The sequence below is a fragment of the Macadamia integrifolia genome, unplaced genomic scaffold, assembly GCF_013358625.1.
Source record: "Macadamia integrifolia cultivar HAES 741 unplaced genomic scaffold, SCU_Mint_v3 scaffold1382, whole genome shotgun sequence".
NCBI lineage: Eukaryota > Viridiplantae > Streptophyta > Magnoliopsida > Proteales > Proteaceae > Macadamia > Macadamia integrifolia.
This window is the reverse complement of record NW_024868185.1, coordinates 56,809-73,199: the sequence shown is the minus strand read 5'-3', so window position 1 is coordinate 73,199 and position 16,391 is coordinate 56,809.

Below are 16,391 nucleotides of genomic sequence, written 5' to 3'. Positions count from 1 at the left end.
AAAACTCTAAGTGGGTTTCCCCTTACTGGCATGGTGAGCTTCAATTTCTTGAGGAGCCAAATTTGAAAAATAGCAGGACTTGCTTGATAATGATCTAGTCCGAATTTATGGCCATAGCTCATGTCATCAAATCCCTTGAACATTTTTGCAAGAACCGTAGGGACGATGTCATCTCCCTTCTTCAACTATTTTACTACCTCAATCAAAACAGATGGTGCACCATGCCCAGGAGTGTGGAGAACATAACAAGCTATCATACAAAGTAAATAAGCATCCAAGGATAGCTACTGATGGATTCCTCCCATTGGTAGATATTGGATGAAGATCTGAGCCACTTTCAGAATGTCGATCTTCCCATACCTGACAAACTGCTTTACTTCTTCTTCCTTCCATCCGAAGAAATCCTGAATTTCCCCTAAGCAATCCTTCTTCAAAGAGGGTTGGAACAAATGGCCTTTGGGTGGAGATAGCATACAAACCCAAAATTCTTCAAGAGTTAGGCAAATCTCCGCTAATCTAAACCGAAATACATGCAGGTTGGCATCCCAGTATTGAGGCACCTGTCGGAGTAATTGGTGATGTAGCTTCAAACATCCAACTTGGCTAAGAAATGACATATTCATGGATTCCAACAATCCTGGTGCCCTCATATTTACGTCCAAGGTCCATTTCCTCAACATCTTATCCAACGAGCCCATTAATTTTCCTGAAACCAATACAAACAACGAGATATGATGATTTATCAAAGCATTACTTATTGGCTAATGATTCAAACAAGCCTTTACCACTGTTGCATCAAGCTCTTCTTTTTTTTCTTTTGACTTTGACTGATCAAGGATGGAGAATAAATTGGCCTTGATAAACCGGTGCCGGGTGGTGATTTTCTTTTAGGGAATAGAATCCCAGACAAGAATGGACGGACTGTAGGTGAATAACAGATACTTAATGGCCTTTCATACCAAATGATGATTCTTGGGGGACACAATCCTGGGTAAGAAGTGATGGACCAATGGGTGGATGACAGATATCTAATGGCCTTTCATGCCAAATGGCAATTCTTGGTGGACACAAACTATGATGATCTTTTAAGATACTTTGATTATTAATTTAGAAACCAATTTATTGCCTTAGATGGTTGAGACCGCACTTGCCCATATCAAGTTGCCTACGTATCCCTCAAAAGGAATCAGGTCTGAAGTAGTTCAGGCCTTTCACCCTATCAGACATAATATTTCTTGAGTTGATCCATGTTAACTAGTCTGGGTATTTCTTTGTCGTTGTGGTCTGAGTTTCACAGCTTTGCCTGGTAGAATTTCTTTGACAGTGAATGGCCCACTCCAATTGGGCCTGAATTTTCCTCTTGGGTCATGAATTGGGGCTCTTTGTTCTCAAAGAACAAGTTCACCCACCTCTATGTGGCGGGGCTTCACATTTTTGTTAAAGGCCCTGGCCATTCTCAGTTGATACTTCTTCAGATTATCCATGGCCTTCATGTGCCTTTCATCAAGAAAATTGAGCTCATCATGTCTTGCCTTCACCCACTCTCCTTCAGGTAGCTGACTATCAAGAAGCACCCTTAGGGATGGTACTAGGATTTCCACCAGTAGAACTGCCTCAACCCCATATATCAAAGAGAAAGGGGTTGCCCCTATCGAGGATCATACAAAAGTCTGGTATGCCCATAATGCAAGGGGTAACTTATTAGCCCAATCCTTGTGTGTTTCTGCCATTTTTTGTAGAATGACTTTGATATTCTTGTTAGCTTCTTCTACTACCCCATTGGTCTGCTGCCTATAAGTGGTAGACCGATGCCTTCTGATATCGAATTTTATGTAAATTTTGTCGGTCTTGCCCCGGAAATGGGATCCCTGATCTGATATCAATTCTTGAGGTACTCCATATCGAGAAATGATGTTTTCTTGGATGAACTTGGCCACCTTAGTAGATGTGAGGACTGCATGGGATTGAGCTTCTATCCACTTGGTGAAATAATCAATTGCTACCAAGATGAATTCGTGGCCATTAGATGCTTTAGGGTTGACCTTTCCAATGATATCAATGCCCTAAGTGGAGAATAGCCAAGGTGAACTGAGCAAATGCAACTCTGTTGGCAGGATATGTAAGATGTTAACAAATATCTAACACTTGTGGCATTTCTTGATAAAGTCCATGCAATTTGCTTTCATTGTGTTCCAGTAATATCCCAGCCTGAGGATCTTCGTAGATAACATCTTGGCATTCATCTGGGGTCCACAAAGACCTTGATGAATTTCTTCCATAATGGTTGTAGATTGTTCCTCATCTACACACAAAAATTGTATTCCGTCATAGGACCGTTTGTATAACAGATCCTCTTAGAGAATAAACTGGGTGGCATAACTTCTCAAAAACTTCTTCTCTTTGTTAGTTGCTTCAACTGGATACTTCCTTTCCCTGATGAAATCCACTATGTAAGCGGACCAAGACTAACCATCTACAGTGAGAGAGTTCACCGAATTCTGATAAATGGGCCTGCTTCTTTGTTCTACCAAGAACGGTCGGACTCTAGCCATAGGGTTGCACTCTACCATAGAAGCCAAGGTTGCACGGGCATCAACAAACCTGTTATTATCCCTCTAGAAGTATTCGAACAAAATATTTTCAAAGTGTTCAATTTCCTCTTCCAGATGCTCTTGATATGGCTTTTGCTTCTCATCTCTAGTTTTCCACTTTCCAAATGCTCTTGATTGAATCACCCGTAAACCTTGATCCTTTTCACCCTAATGGTTAAAGCAGTTTTGAGCCCCAAGGCACAAACTTCATACTCAGCAATGTTGTTGGTACATGGGAAATCGAGGTGAAATGATGAAGGCAAACAATGGGCGTCAGGAGTGACAAGGAATACTTCCACACCACATCCCTTCTGATTGGCTGCTCCATCAAAGAATAACTGCCATTCATTAACTGTATCTTCCTCCTCTATTAAGGCGATTCCTTCATCAGGAATGGCATCATCCAAAGATCTTCCATCTTCTGTGGGGTGAGCAGCCAAATGATTAGCTATGGCCTGCCCCTTGATAGATTTTTGAGTTACATAGGTGATGTCAAACTCTAATAGCAAAAGCAACCAACGAGCCATCCTTCCTGTTAAGGCCAATTTCTCAAAGATATATTTGATGGGATCCATCTTTGAGATCAAATGCACCAGATAAAAAACCATGTAGTATCGTAACCTTTTAGTTGCCCAAATCAACGTAGCATAAGTTCTTTCCAAAGATATGTATCGGGTCTTATATTCCAGAAACTTTTTACTGAGGTAATATATGGCATGCTCTGCCCCTTTTTTCATTTCCTTCTGTGCTAACAAAGAGCCCATGGAATACTCTCCCACAAATAGATACAACAGGAGTGGTTCTCCCACCACTGGTGGTGTTAATACTGGTGTGTTCATAAGGTACTCCTTAATCTTGTCAAAGGCTTGTTGGCATTAGTCATTCCAATCTGTGGATTGATCCTTCTTTAGTAGCTTGAAAATTGGTTCACAGATTGTAGTCAACTGAGCTATGAATCTGCTAATATATTGCATGTGACCCAGAAATCCTCGTATTTGCTTCTTAGTCCGAGGCATGGGAATTTCCTGAATTGCCCTGATCCTGATAGGGTCAACTTCAATACATCTTTCACTCACCAAGAAGCCTAACAACTTTTCCTCCGTTGCCCCGAATACACACTTCTGAGGATTCAACTTCAACTGATACTTCATAATTCTTTCAAAAAATCACCTTAGTGCGGGAATATGCCCCTGCCAATCTTTAGACTTTACTATCATGTCGTCCACATAGACTTCCACATCTTTGTTCATCATGTCATGCAATATGGCTGTGCCTACTCTTTGATAGGTTGCCTCAGAGTTCTTCAGTCCAAAAGGCATCACCTTGTAATGATAGGTTCCCAATGGAGTGGTGAAGGCTATTTTCTCACGGTCTTCTAGGTGCATGCTTATTTGGTTGTATCCTGAGAATCCATCCATGAATGATAATAAAGCATGCCCTACCGTATTATCCACCAATTCATCAATGTGAGGTAATGGGAAGTCATCTTTAGGGCTTACTTTGTTAAGATCCCAGTAGTCTACGCACATTCGTACCTTTGCATCTTTCTTTGGTACTGATACAATATTAGCCATCCATTGGGGGTACTTTACCACTTGTAGGAACCCCGCATTCTATTGCTTCACAACTTCTTCCCTGATCTTTTCACTCCATTCTAGCCACATTCTTTGGAGCTTTTATTTTACTAACTTTGCCCCAGGGTGAGTTGGCAATCGATGCTGCATGATGTTGGGGTCGATACCAAGCATATCCTCGTAAGACCAAGCAAAGACCTCAGTGAATTCCTTCAGAAGATTGATCATCAATTCTGCTTCTTCGTCATCAAAAGTAGTGCCAATTTTTACCTCTCAAAGGCATTAATCGATTCCTAGATTAATAACCCAAGTATCCTTATGGATGGGTTGGGATTTCTTTGGTCTGCATTGTTTTATTAATTTTTGATATTTATTAAGATGATCGGAAAAAGGTGGCAAATCATACTCGAAATCAAAAATTTCATTCATGAAAGGAATAACAGACTCATTATACAAGGACTCTGGACTCTTCTCAAAAGGGGAGATTAACATAGGACTATAAACAACAAATTCGATTATAGACTCGATAACTAGCTTGGTGCTTTCACCAAGGGTAATCAGGCTAGTTGACTCAAAAGCATGAGCAAACTTGAAGTTTTCCCCTATGCTTGTCCAATTCAAAAGTAGTTCAGTGACTTGATGGATGAGGAGACGTGGCAAAGGGCCTTCTTTGCCTTCTGAGAAAGTTGCTGCTATTTCTTTAATGGCATCACGATTCCCCTGGACAGGTGCCTGCTTCTTCATGAACACCAGCTGATCAATCTCGTGCTCTCGAAAACCAAACTTTTTGAGGGGTGAAGATCGGTGGAGACTACTCAATCCCTTTTCTATGAAGTCCATCTTTTTTAGCCTTCTAAGGGATGACATCTTAGTATCTCGATCACATCTTTGACCACCTTCATGAGCCTTCCCATTGCAATTGGTTTAGGCATAGTACATACAAACCATCATCCTTTGTGCTCTTCTCTGTTTTGCATAAACACTTCTTCCTATGAAAGGATGGGGCTTGAGCTCATGCAACTCTTGGGCTCTTGGCTCTTGGCTCTTGTAGGAGAGAGCAAATGAAAACTTTCAAATCAATGGGAAGTGGCAGTCTTTAGGTGAGCCTTATCTTCTTCTCCCATTCTCTCTTCATGAGAACTCGAGGACTAGGTGCCTCCTTTGATTAGATTAATGTTATAGGATCATTAAAGGAAGACCCAATCTCAATCAATGCAATATCTTTTATCCCAGTGATGCAACTATCTTGGTCACCTTCTTTGACTAGCATTTTCTATTGTTCCACTTCATGAGTCACCCAATCGAACTCATCTTGGAAGAAAATTTCAAGTCCTGGTTGCATCTTGGCGGCAGTTTCATCAAACCACGGCTCCACACTACTGTAAAAGGGGAAATCCTCTCCTTCTTTCATGAAGTGTCCAGTGAGAGTAGGGTAGTAAGTGACAGAGGTCTTCCTAGTCATCCTCTACACTTTTTGCCCTTGGACAGTTAGAGGAGTGTACCCGAGACCATTCTTTCCTTTGTTCACCGCCAAACTACACTACTTTTGAACTCCTTGGTGATATTTTTCCAGTCCCATGCCAAGAAATCTTCACCATCTGATTCACTGGCAGACCCCAGATGGCTTCATAGTTAGCCGGGATTTTCTCCTTTGGAGCTTCTTTGGTAATGGCTGCGCAAGTGGTGTCTATTTCAAAACCACTCAGTTGTACCTCCTGGTCTTGTTCTTCCCCATTTTCAATGTTGGCCAAAGTGTTAACCACTTCAGGATCTCTGGCCACTAAGACCACCTTCCCCTCATGAATGAACTTCATTTTTTGATGAACACTAGAAGACACTGCGGTCGTAGGATGAAACCAAGGCCTTCCCAAGAGCATGTTAAAAGCTACCGGTATATCAATGACTTGGAAATCAACATCAAACTTCATAGGGCCAATCTTTACAACAAGGGTAATGATGCTAAGGATCTTCCTCTTAGTATTATCATATGCCCTTATGGTTTAGGTGGTTGGCCTCATTTCTTCCAAGTTGACATCAATACTCTTTGCTAATCTCAATGGTAGCACATTCAAAGTGGACCCATTGTTAGCAAGAACCTAGGGAACCACTTTATCAAGGCATTCAACTGTAATGTGGAGAGCCCATTTGTGTTGGGTTTCCTTAGGAAGCTCAAAATCCAAGAACAACAGAGACTGCACTACATATGTTCCTCCAATTATATGTGTGAGGTGCGTCAAATTTATCTCGATTGGCACTTGCACATTAGCAAGAGACTTCAGGACTGCTTCACGGTGGGAAGGGGATGCCATCAACAATCCCCAAATGGAGATATTTTCTTGGGATTTCTTGAGTTGAGCCAAGACTGGGTTCTCTGGCTCTTTCTTTATGCTACGAGTTCTGGCCCTATTAGCCCTTGGCTGCTCTTCTGCTAGAGCCTTACCCTTGTAGTCCTTTCCACTTCTAGTTTCCATCACATTGATTGGTTTTTTCATAATAATCTCGGTGGGATAACTATCTTCATCATCACTATTGGTTAGGATGATTATCCCCACCACAGAATCATCTTCTTCTGATTCTCCTTCCCTGCTTAGGGTGGGAAGTCGAGGACCTCCAAAAATATCCACCACTCTGGCTCGTAGCTTCTTGACTGCATTAGAAAGCTATTGGAATGCAGCGTCTACCGCCTTTGCGATTGTGTCATCTGGTCCTATTTCCTCTAAATCATCCAATTGCTCCTAGTAGTAAAGATCATTGACGGTTACTTCCCCTAACATTTTATCAATTTCTTCTACCCTTTCCTGAATCCTCAATGTGTTGGAATACACTTCACACTTTTTTTCTTCCAACTCAGATGTGGAGTGTTGTTCGTCCATATAAACTTGCATCGGCTCTCCAGATTCCCCCTCGTTCTTTGAATTTGACATAGAATCATCTCCCTCCATGCATAGGGAAGGGTAAATGCTACCTGTTGGATCAGCTATTAGGTCATCATTGCCAATGGCGTAGACTGAGAAACATGTCGGGTGTTCTGATGAGTAATATTTTGACTCATCATTATAATCATTGTACCAAGGACCTTGGTAGTCATTCCAGTCTGGATACTCATCATCCTCAGAGTAATCTCCATCCTTCTCATCTTCAATTTTGTCCTCATCATCATCGTCATCATCCTCTTCTTTGCTAATTTCACTCCCACTTGATTCTTCATCAGATTCCTTGGGACCATCGAATTCTTCGACATCCAAACGCTTGTAGTATTCAGAGTGTACGAACCAAAAGATTTCCATAGGGTTGGTCCTATCATTACTAGCTAAAAGTTGGACCAGTCCTGACTCATCTTCATCTGTGTCACTCTCTATGTGGATTAAGGAAGTGTAATCTTTGATCTGCTCCCCTATGGCCAATGTGGATAATGCTCTGAGAAGATCAACTATAATCTCTTCAATTACCTCTGGATTGTCTTCTGAAGTTACTGCAGGCTGAATTAGAGAAGTGGGATCACTCTCCTGATCTTCCCCTAATGCATTTACCGACCCTATTGATGAAGTCATCTTTGGGGAATCTGGTAGTGCAAGCATATCCTTCCAATCGTACCCATCCGTCCATCCCTCTTTTGGGTTATACACCGAACCTTGAGAATGGGATTGGTATGAGGGTGATAAAGGATATGAAGTGGGATGGTATGAAGATGATGTAATATGAGAGGTAGGATATAAAGATTGGGGGTGGATAGGATGAAGAGGTTCCTCCACTTTGATGGTGGGGGAAAGGTTGATGATATGGTTGAGGCTGATAATATGGTGGAGGTTGGTAATGCGGTGCAGTGGATTCTTCTGATGAGGATGAATGGATGGGGACCCAATCTTCTGACTCTTCCTTTAATGATTCTCTTCTTCTGGGGGTTCTTATGACTTCAGCCCTTTGACTCATGATTTTCCTATAAGCCCAGGTATTCATATGATTCTTCCGAGCTCTAGGTACAATGAGTTGAGTGGGGTCACTCTCTGTAGTTTCTTCATCCAGATTGTTCATATGATCAGGGAGTAGGTTGGTATTAACATTGGGAGGCTACTTGATCTTGACCTCAATGGCTTCATTGTCTACCAAGTCCTAAATTGCATACTGTAAACCCAAACATCTTTCAGTATGGTGCCCCTTCTGAGTGTGGTAGGCACAATACTCATGATCCCTATACCAAGCTGGAGGAGGGTTGCTGATCACTCTTGAAGCCACTGTCCCTAGCAGTCCTTGCTTCTTTAACTTCTCATATGCAGCTATTATGGGCATTCCCAGATCAAAAAATTGTCTTCTTGGGTGAGGAGCCTTCTGAGCGGGTGTATCTACTTGTATTGTGAAGGGCTGTGAAGAAGTGGTTGGTGAGACTAACTATTGAACTACACTTACCATATTAGTTTTCAGACCCTTTCCTCGTCCAACTTAGGTGTTCTTACTTGCATCTTGGGAGGATCCTTGATACTGGGCCTCTCTTAGAATTCTATTCTCCACCCGTGTGCCGGTGGCTATCAAGGCATCAAAAGTTTACAAATGCTGATAGTAAAGAACATCATAATAGGGCTTTGATCAGTTCTCTATTAACATTTCTACCTACTCTGCTTCTGAAGGCCTATCTGCCATCTTGGCGTCCTTGTCTTTAAATCTCATCAAGAAGGTGGTGAATCATTCTTTAGATTGCTACCTCAACGTCTCAAGCTCTTAACGTTTCACATCCACCTCAGTATTATAGGAGTATTGTTTAGTAAAGGCTTTCACTACCATCGCCCAATTCTAAGTTTGTGATGAATCAAACTGTGTGAGCCACCTTAGTGCTAGTCCTGATAGGGTTAACATAAAGGCTTGCCCCATCTGGTTATTTGCAAGTTGCCACGACTTGGTGATGTTAAGGAAGACCTTGAGATGAGCCTTGGGGTCTCCTGACCCATCAAATCTATCAATTTACCACTTGAATTTTTTTGGAATTCTTACTACAGAGAAGAAACTCATTTCCTCAAAATCCACTGCTTGGCTTTCTGAGCCTTTTCCTGCTTGAATCATGTTCTCTAACTTCTCTAAGTGCTCTCTGAGCTTCCTTTCCTTCTCTGTCTCTGGAGGCTCAAAGCGGACGTGTGCTGTGAATTCCTCTTCTTCATCTTTGATCACTACCCTAGGAGGAGAGACCCTAGAATAGGCCCCTTGTTGACCATTGGGACAGGTAGGTGAAGATCCTCTCTGATCGGTTGGCCGGACATGCTCTGGTTCCCCTGAGTCAACTTGGGAAGAATTCCTATGATGACCTGTAGCTCCATTCTGATCTACATCTCCTTTTGTTGGTGCCGACTCATTCATTGGATCAGCTTTGGGAGGGTTATAAAGTGTATGCAGTATCTAAGCTATCCCTCTTTTGAGTTTAGCCATCTCTATCTGCAAGGTCTCCATGGGACGGACCCAGGCCTATTCGGGTGTTTCCATATTGAGTGGATCCATGCTTATTGGGTTGTAATCACTTGGTAGTAGACAATCTCGAAGAGATGACGGAGGTGATTCTGGATTAAGGTGAGTCAACCGATTACCCTGACGCGTCCAAAGGGACCGCAGAAAATACTTGAGATGTGGAATTGTGCCTGAACCAAAAGTGGTTTATTTTAGGATTCTTGAATTCCCCACCCCTTTTTCACACATTCATTAGATTATCAACTAATGATCCATCCAAAGTTAGTCTGCTTAATGATAGGGGTGGATAAGGTTCGATGCCCCTAGTCCACCTAGTGTCATAAGCGGGAGATTCATACAAATGGCTTGTTGAGAATATTCCCATAAGACATTCTATGTAATAAAGTCATGCTTTCCTTGCTCTTTTCCCACTAGGTGTTCTTCCTTCTAATTTCGAGACTTCTCGGGAGTTGACGTGATTCTGGCGGGATTGCCCCTGAGTCACGTATCTGGACTTTTTCCTTAAGGAGGAGGGACACCTTTTATCTGAAACCCACTTTAGGAAAGTAATTCTTTACGATGGGAATATAGTGTAGGAACATTCCTTTTCAAGACCGCCAAAAAGTTCTACAATTAGCTTGTGGCGCTCCTAGCTTCTTCATCTATTTTCTACATGATGTGAGCATGCGGTGGATGCAATAGGACCAACAAGGCTTCATTGACAGGATCTATATACATAAGGTACATGATCCTTTTGACATACCCATAGGTACAAAATCAAGGGGGTGACTTCCTTGCCCATTACTCGTGACTACACATGAGATTAAGCAATTGGCTATGGGGTGGTGGAACCGTGAGTGATTGTATGCAAAAGTGTAATGTAGGGTAACCATCATTCGATCTCAGAATTCCGTAAAGTGCTCGGACCTCCCCGAGGGTGCTGCCACAAATACAGACATCCTCACCGTTTGATGATGCATTCGATCTCAGAATGCTATAAAGTGCACGGACCTCCCCGAGGATGCTGGCACAAATACAACATCCTCGCCGTTTGATGATACCTTTCATTCTTGTCCAGAAAGCGGGTATCATTTGCTCTCAGAGTACTCTCCATGACATATGCTGACCTTCCTGAGGCTGCGGGCATGACAGGGAGTTCCTCGCCAAATGATTTCACTTCGAGCACGATGCATGATGCAGTTAGCGAATATATTTACAAACATGGGATTGGCCAAACATGTTTTCAAACAAATGTGGTGGAAAATGTTCTTGCATTTAAAGGTAGCATCTAGTATTGGAAGCTTGACATTTGTCCCCAGTGGAGTCGCCACTTTGAGGGTAGCGGCCAGAGGTGGATCCCCATCCTCTCTACTCTCTCTCTCTTCACCTTCCTAGTGAGGGGGAGAGGTGGCCCGAGTCATGTGTGCTTCGCTTGGGGCCCTGTACCGTCATATCATCGGTTGGAGATACGTGGAGGCCTATTTTGTAAGAATGTGAAATTCATCATTTGAGATAAGGGTTTTGATGATGGTCCAATTCGGGGATCGGGACCATGCAAAAGAGGTTTGGAGTCACCACCTAGGATTATGGGAGGGTGGGCTTAATTCCTGAGAAAAGGGCCTGAAATTTAGTCTGGTCCAGAGATTTAGGGTTAGTGTCAAGTTATAGAGTTGGGAAGGTGTTAAGCACCAAATTTGCTTGATTCAACCGGTCTTCTTGCTAGATGCTTGGGAACGAACATTTTCCATTATTATTACTATTCCACATGTATGGCTAAGTTATCACACATATATATATATATATATATTAATTGAATTCAAACTATTATATACACTAAAATAAGTCTTATTAAATGTCTACATTATGCTTGAATGAGAAGAGAGAATATACCTAAATTTAACCCCTGTTTCGGGTCAAGAGGGGTGGGCCCCTAATTGGTACCGGCTCAGACTGTCTTTTGTGTTCTCCTGGCTCAGGGGAAGATGGTCTTGACCTTTAACTTCCTTTCTTGAGAGATGTTGATTGTGATGATATTCAGACAGAGTTCTAGCTAGGAACAGTTGTTTTTGGATTTGGATTTGGACAAAGCTTCGGCTAGGGAAGGCTTTTTCCAGCTTTGGATTCGGATAGAGCTTCGGCAAGGGAAGGCTGTTTCTGGACTTGGGATGAGGTGGCACTCCGGTAGAGCTTCCACTAGGGATAGGCTAAGGGAGGGTTAGGCTAAGGTGGTACTTCGACAAAGCTTCCGCTTGGAATGGCTATTCTTGAAAAGATTCCAGGGACACTCAGACAGAGGTTTGGCTAGGAAAGGATATTTTCGAGCTTGGGATGAGGTGGCACTCTGGTAAAGCTTTCGCTGGGAATGGCTATTTTTGGGCTTGAGATGAGATGGCACTCTGGCAAAGCTTCCGCTGAGGATAGGCTAAGGGAGGGCTAAGTTGAGGTGGCACTTCAGTAGAGCTTCTGCTAGGAATAGCTATTCTTGAAAAGATTCCAGGGACACTCGGATAGAGGTTCAACTAGGAAAGGCTAAAAAAAATGGGCTGACCTAAAATTGGATTGAAGAACTCCAAAGTCCCAAAGAACACTTTGAAGATCTGAACATAGTTTCAGATCTTAACAAAGATCTCTTTATAGACCCAAAGAACCTTAAAAAAGGGGTGATTCATTTCTCAAGAACACTTAAGAACGCTCAAGAACACTCATGAACACTTATGAACACTAAAGGGAGGTGGCTCAAGAACATACTATATTTGGTTAAAACATGGGTCTAACTAAGAATTTCGATGAAAAATCTTCAAGATCCTGAAGAACACTTCGAAAATCCAAATGAGTCTTTGGATCTTGACAAAGATCGCTCCGAAGATCAGAAGAAAATCAGGAGGGGGAGGGGAGAAAAATTTCACTCTGAAAGGGATTCAGGTGTTTGTTGGTCTCCTCTTCCTAAGGGAGAGGGGGGTATTTATAGTTTTTTTTCCAACCAAGTAGGGGAGGGGGAATCCCTTTATCTAATGGATGAAAGGGGGGCTCTTGCCTATGGTGAAGAGATAGGATTTTTTTTCTAATGGGTAAAAAGGGGGGTTGAAGGCAAAAATAGGTGGGGAGGGCTTTTGTTCAGTGGTAAAATGGGGTTTTTAGAAAAATGGGAGGGGAGAGAAATTTTGGCTTGGAAAATGGTGATTTTTAGAAAAGTGAGAGGAGAGAAAGTTTGGAAAAGGTAGTTTTCAAAAAAGCGGGAGGAGAGAGAAAGTTTTACTAAAAAAGGTAGTTTTCAACAAAGCGAGAGCAGAGAGAAAATTTTACTAGAAAAGGCAGTTTTTGAAAAAGCGGGAGGAGAGAAAATTTTACTGAAAAAGATCATTTTTGAAAAAGCGAAAGGAGAGAGAAAATTTTACTAGAAAAGGTAATTTTTAGAAAAGCAAGAGGAGAGAGAAAATTTTATCGAAAAAGAGTTTTTAAAAAAAGCGAGAGAAAATTTTGCCAAAAAAGGCAGTTTTTAAAAAAACGAGAGGAGAGAGAAAAATATTTTGGGGGTGTGGGTGATGTCATAGGTGCACGAATGCATGGGTGTGCGAGCCATGTGCACGGTGTGTTGGCCCTTTGAACGGTGTGCGGGCCATGTGTGCAAGTCACTGTGTATGGTGTGCGGGCACAGTGTGCCAGGCCATGTGTGCATAGTGTGCGGCTGGGGCCTGCACACTATGCAGTGGGGCCGGACACAGCATGCAGCAAGCCCGCGCACAGCGTGCGGTGGGGCCGTACATAATCTACAGCAGGCCGAAGCATAGCTTGCAGTGGGGCCATGCAAAGGGTGTAGTGGGGCCGCGCATAGCGTGCAGTGGGGCCACGCACAGTGTGTAGCGGGGCTGCGCACAGCATGAGGATGGCCCGTACATAGGTGTACGGCCAGGCTGGGCTTGGCTAGGCTGGCTGGGTTGGTTGGCTTGGCTGAGCTGGCTAGCTTGGCTGGGCTGGTTAGCTTGGTTGGGCCAGCAGGTTGGGTGGTCGGAGATCCATTGGTCCGATTTTGGCATACTATGTATCGTTAGAATCATATTTTCGAGCACTATCCATCTGTATGGTCATCTTGATCGGATTCCTTCATATATGAAAATTCAAAATTGGACCCCTTCCCTTTCGCACTAGGATTTCTAGGGTTTTGAACCTAGGAGTGTTTCGGGGTTATTTGGGTAGGTAGGGGATGAAATTTTAGGGTGTTTGGCTAAGGTGAGGGATTTTTCTAGGTTTTCAGTGGAACTATCCGTGTGCGCACCATATGTGTGGGAAAGCGCGACATATGCACAGAAAAACATGATTTTCTAGGAATAATTGTTAGAGATCTGTCAATCCTATTTTGGCGTATCATATATCGTCGGAATCGTATTTCTGAGCACTATTCATCTATATGGTGACCTTAACCAGATTCTTTCATATATGAAAAGTTAAAATTTGACCTACCTCTCTCTCGCGTGGGGATTTTCAAGGTTTTGAGTAAGGGAATGTTTCCATTAGCATCTTTGTTGGTCGAAAGTCGAAAGTCGAAAGTTGCATCTAAGATCCATATTTCATCATAGCCAAAGGAGGGTGACAAAATTGGGTGTCTACAGTTTCAGGAAAACTCATGGGCTCGTTGGTTGAGACGTTGAGGAAATGGACTTTAGACATAAATATATGGGCACCAGGATTGCTAGAATCCATGAACGTGTCATTTCTTAGCCAGATTGGATGTGTGAAGCTACATCACCAATTACTCCGGTAGGTGCCTCAACACTGGGATGCCAACCTGCATGTATTTCGATTTGGATTAGTAGAGATTTGCCCAACTCTCAAAGAATTCTAGGTTTGTATTATCTCCACCCAAAGGCAGTTTGCTCCAATCATCTTTGAAGAAAAATTACTTAGAGAAAATTCAGGATTTCTTCAGATGGAAAGAGGAGGAAGTGAAGCAATTTGTTAGGTATGGGATGATCGACATTCTGAAGGTGGCCCAGATCTTCATCCAATATCTACCCATGGGAGGAATCCATCAACAGACTTTGTATGATAGCTCATTATGTTCTCCGCACTCCCGGGCGTGGTACACCATCTGTTCTAATTGAGGTGGTAAAATATTTAAAGAAGGGATGTGACATCATCCCTATAGTGCTTGCAGAACATTCAAAGGATTCGATGACATAAGCCATGGCCACAGATTTGGACTAGATCATTATCAAGGGAGTCCTATTTTTCAGATTTGGATCCTCAAAAAGCTGAAGTTAACCAAACCATTAAAAGGAGGCCCACTTAGTGCTCTTTACTACCAAGACAAGAGGGAAGTTTCGGAATTCGACCTTATCACTGATTAGGAGAAGTACTTGTAGGAAATAACCGTGCCAGATATCGCATGGAGGGTCCTAAGGAGGCCATAAGAAGATTTTTTGATGAAGACTCCTAGTTTCAATTATGTTAGGTTGATGGGATTGACTCATACATCCTTTTATTTGCCTATGTACATCAGCCGAAAATATGGACTCGAGGAGACGGACGTAGAAGAGTTAGTGAACTTTCACCTACCTCAAGAATTGTCTCCCCACCTTATTACTCACTTATCCCACTTGTGGTAGGAACATTTTTCCCCTTTCATGTAATTCACTTGGTAATAGAATGAGGAAGTATTTGGATTTTCGTGTTATCCCGATTATTTTAATTATGACTTGAGTTATGGAATTGATTAAGCCTAAGCATTGCAAGCAAAAAAAAAATTTGTACCAAAGATAAGTTTTCATTTATAAGATGCTGAAATAAAATGATGAACAAATAAGGGGAGGGAAAAAGTAAAAAGAAAAAATATATCCATGTGTTTATGCTTTCAGTAAATGCAGAAACAAATCCCTACAAGTCAAAAGTCATCATCTAAGCCATACTCTGAACCATCCTCATGAAGTGCTGGGGAATCCGCAGATGCTAGTCCAGCCTGCTCCAACCTCTCGATCAGGTCCTGAATCAGTGCATCCTACCATGCGACATCCCGATCCTTGGCAACTATCACCTTACACAGGCCATAGTGCATCCTCCTAATCTCAACATAGACCTCCAAGGACACCTAAGAAAGAGCATATCAGCCATAAGAAATCATGAGTTAATTGGAGGATGATCAGATATGTACACAATCATAAGGAATAGGTAGCCTAAGGGAAGTGTCAACATCTATGTTTGGCTCTAGGGGATGAGGGAGACTGGGGTTGGCTACGTTGGGATAAGTCCAAGCAAGGAAGCCACAAAAGGGGATATTAGGAACCCTGAGAGATCCATCGGCACTAGTAGAGGGTCCTACTTGTGTAGGATCGGTAGCACTGGCATGCGACCAAACAGTCGAAGGATCTACACGTCTCACTCTCCCCTGAAAGAACATCAGTCAAGACCAAAATAGAAACGAATTTGAAGGAAATGCTCAAAAAGGGCAACATACCACTAGACCATTGGGACCGAGAGGGGTGCACACTGTCTCCTCCCCCAGGAAGGTTCTGTAGTCCCTATCCTGATCTAGAAAAGAGTCCTCCCATACTCCGATGGCCAAGTGCTCCATCTTGTTTGTTGGGATGATCTCTAGGCAATGCATGGTGGGTGGAGGAAGATCGGGAGAAGGGTGTGGCTCGATATCTTACCACTGGGATATACTCTCTCTCCCAAATACCAGGTGTGACCCCACATTCCCCAAAAAAGGAGTTGGTGCTCCGATAAGTGCCTAATCAAGGCTAATCTTTCAAAATCTGGAAATATGAGGTCATGGAATGGTCTCCAAGTAACCTGCAAAACCAAG